Genomic DNA, 4,070 nt, shown 5'->3' with positions numbered 1-4,070 from the left:
GCTTCTTGCAAAAGGAGAGGGTGGATCCGCCATATCCTGACTCACCTCTGCCTCTTGACCTCCCTCCTCCCACTCGCCTCCTTCCTCTTCTGCCTCTGATTCTGCACTGCATTCTGCCACAGAGTCTCCCAGCTTACAAAGCCCTGTTAGCCCTTCAGCTTCTGACACCTCTTCTTCCCAGGCTTCTCCCTCTTCCCCCTCTGACCGTCCATCCTTCTTCTATCTCCACTTCTTGGGCCACCTTCCCTTCCTGGTTCCCTGGCTTCTTCCTCCCACCATTCCTCTGTGCCCAACCAGTCCATGACGTTGCTCCAGCCCTCGGCCTTTGTCCCCACAAGGCATCTTCCCCTGACCTGATCTGGTTCCACAGCCGCTGCTTCCCTTCTGCCCCCATGAAAAGACGGATCAGGAGGTCTTGCCAGCGTCATTCTGTCACCTGCAAGAGAGAAAAGGTAAACAGGATGCCAGGAGTGCCTGCATCTCTCACAGGTGAAACAGGGCATCTCTAACTACAGGTGGGCCTTTGAGAAAGCCTTTCCTGTTGCGAGCATTTGGACGTTTGTGCCCATTTCATATGTTCGTTGTGCAAAAATACATCTCCCCTCCTCTGGACCGTTGTTCCCAACTGTCTCCCCCCAAAACAAGATGTAAAGAACCCTCAGCTGAGTGGGAAAACCAACAGAATGAGACCAAATGGAGAAAATCCACCTTCCTCCTTACCCAGTGGCCTCTCTCTGGTGTCCAACGGAGGCCTCTCTGCCTCACAGGAATCCAGGTCCATTTCTGCAAAATGATCCTTTCCCTGAAAAAGAAACAAGGATTCAAAACAGAGAATGGTGAGAAATATTAGAAAGAGAATGACAAAGACTTGAAGGGTGTGAGATCTCATTCCATTGATGCTTTCCCAGGAAACGGATGGGCCATCAGCAGACCATTATGGTATGGTCTCTGTCGTCTTTGGAGCCCCTTGGGAATAGCCAGCAGAAAGTCTCTCTCACCTGCTTACTCTGTTCCTGCTTTCTCTCCTCTGCCTGACTCAGGAGGAAACCTTCGGCCAGGGCCACCGCCTGGGAACTGGTCTCCGCTCCGCATTCCCTCACCCAGCTCTCCATCTCTGGGGGAAGGACAGCCAGGAACTGCTCCAAGATCACCAGGTCCAGCATCTCAGCTTTCGTGTGCCTTTCCGGCTTCAGCCACTGGTGGCAAAAGTGGTAGAGTCGGCTGCAAACCTCTCGGGGTCCTTTGGCCTCCTGGCAACAGAACTGCCTCAACTGCCGGCTCTGCACCTCTGAGTGGAGGGTGTCCTCCTCACCCAGGATCTTCTGCACTGTGTTTTCCCAGAATCCCCCACTGCTCCCAGTTTGGGTGGCATGGCCTCTTCCTCGCTCATCCATCTGTGCTCTCAGGAAGCCTTTGAGAGATCAGAAGGAATCCTTGCTTCTGCCTGTCATAATGAAAAGCTCTAGCAAATCCTACAAAGCAAAAACATTGTTTTGTTACAGAATTTGGAGGACGGGGGGTGGGGGGTGGGAATGGTTCCATGAGCAAGCATGGAAGAGTCTTGCATTGAACCAGGGCTGGACTGCACCGCATCCCAGACCATGAACTATCTTTTTGAAAAGAAAGAGGAGGAGGAGGAAGAGGAGAAGAAGTAAGTCTCTAGCCTTCTAGCAACGCAAAATGTGGACGCAACTGAAGGGATTTCTGTGAGTTTAATCAACCTGGTTTCTGCTGCCTTCCAGTCAATGCATGTAGTCAGAACTGAATGACTCTCTGCCTCTTTCTTATTATTATTTTCTTTTTTCTCCCTCTTTCTCACCAGAGGGGGAGGCAGAGGAAGGGGGAAGGGGGATAAATAGGAAAAAAGAAAATAACAGATAAGAACCCCCCCTCCTATTCTTGTTTTGTTTTCGAAAGGAAAAAGGAAAAAGAAAAAGATTTTACCCCCCTTTATTTTTACTTTTTAAACTACTATATATTTTTAATAGATATTCTCTCCATCCCATCCCACGCCCAATTTATATTTTTCCACCCCACTTTTCCATTCCCACCCCCATCTGTTTTCTACCCCCCGCCTCTTCCTTTCTCTCTTTCCCTTTGTGTCCCTCCCTCTCCCTTCCTAAACCCCCCTTTTTCTCTTAGTTCGCTTGCCAACCTATCTTAGAGGGGGAAGCCCTCTCTCCCACCCACCAACCCCCCCTAAAACAAAACCTTTCCCCCCACATCTCTGCCCACTGAACCCCCCCCCCCCAAGTGAACTGTCTATCTGCTAACCCACCTGTTCTTAGTCCTGTTTGGAGCCCCATCTAGCAATGCAAAATGTGGAGGCAACTGAAGGGATTTCTCTGAGATTAATCAACCTGGTTTCTGCTGCCTTCCAGTCAATGCATGAAGTCAGAACCGACTAACAAGGGAATTGTATGTATCTTGTGAAAAATGGATGCTTGGCTCTAGTGGGGGTCCTCAGGAGTTGCTCCCTACCCCACCCCCAATCCCCTGCTTCTGTCTCCTTTTCTTGCACTTGGACTCTCTGCCGCTCTCCAGACAGACTCTGAGGTGCGGTCCCTTTTTCTTTGCTCTGAGGGCCAGGTATGTATCTGGCCAACCACCTGAGGGCCAGGTGGGCGGAGCCAAAGACATCTCCCTTGAAATTTAGGTGGGTAATTTATTATTATTATTACTATTATTATTATGAGCTTAACTCACACACACAGCCATTGATGCCAAGGTCCCTGGAGGCTCAGTGAGTAGCAGCGTCCATTTCCGGCTGCTTTACCAGCAACAATCCCTTTGGGACAGAGAGGATGTGGTCCTGGGATGCCCTGCTCTGGGTGCGAGGGGATTGCTGCAGTGGCCTCCGTGTGGAGCTGCCCTTGGAGACGACTGGGAAACTGGTTTGCAATGCAGCAGCCAGACTATGGGCTGGGATCCCTCTCTTTATCCCTGCCCTTTCTCTCCCACTTTAACTTCCTTCCTCCACGTGGGTTTTTTGATGGGAGGGGGGCTAGTCCACCTCCTCGTCCACCTTTAGAAAAACATTTGCACATGTTCCCTCTGTTGTGCAATGACGCTGAGCTATGCCACACAGAGTTAAAGTCCTAGGGACTCCTTTGTTTAAAGAAGGGAGATTTCCTGGGAGCCATTTGGGATCCTCTGATCTCCAGGAAGGAGAGCGTTGCAGACCTCGCCCCTCCCTGGCATGACCCTCTCCTCCCCCTGCATGAGCAGATCAGGCCCCCCAGGCTGGCCTCCTCCCCTGCTGCAGCCCTGGGACCCCCCACCGCCCCCCCCAACTGCACCCTCTGGGGGGAGAGAGAGAGAGGAGACTCACCAGATCCCAGGAGGGGACAGCGATGCAGCCCTTGCAGGAGAGGACTAGGGAGGGAGGGGCCTTGGCTCTGGAGGACCTGGCCCCCTCTTGCTTCCTGGCCTCTCTAGGAAGGCCGCTCACTTCCCTTTAACCCTTGCAAAGCCGAGTCCACCCAGCTCAACCCTCTCTCGCTTGGCAGAAGCTCGGCTTTTTTCGCCTCAGTGTGGAGGCAAGGCGCGGGCCAGCGAGGAGGGGTGCCACCCCGTTGCCTCTATGCCACGCTCCGCACGGGCCAGCCGGAGGCCAAAAAAAGCCTCTGAAAGAAAGGGAGGAAAGGAATACAAAGCAGACGCTGTCAAGCACCTGCTTTGCTTTCCTTCGCCCCACTTTCAGCGGTTTTTCCCGCCGCAGGCTGGTTTGAGGAGCCGGGGCAGGGAGAGGTAGACGTTTAATTTAAAGGTGGGTGAAGGAAGTAATAATCCTATTTTTGTGAGTGGCTCAGCGGTCTTTCCCCTCATGCTCTGAAAGTTGGGATCTGTTTTGATATTTATATTTTAAGAGGGTGGAGTGGAACCAGATATTGCCCATCTCGTTAGCCTGGGGAGCCAGTTTCTGGTAGAAGGCAGCCAGGATTATCCCCCAAGTCTTGGGATGTCCCTCCCCTGTAGGTGTACTTGGAATCCAGGAGAAATCTCTTGGAATAGCCTTGCCAGGTGCTCAGGGACGGACTCACCTGTCCCCATGTCCTTCTCTTTGCAGA

Source organism: Lacerta agilis, chromosome 4 (assembly GCF_009819535.1).
Source record: "Lacerta agilis isolate rLacAgi1 chromosome 4, rLacAgi1.pri, whole genome shotgun sequence".
Taxonomy (NCBI): Eukaryota; Metazoa; Chordata; class Lepidosauria; order Squamata; family Lacertidae; genus Lacerta; species Lacerta agilis.
This window is presented reverse-complemented; position numbering follows the sequence as displayed.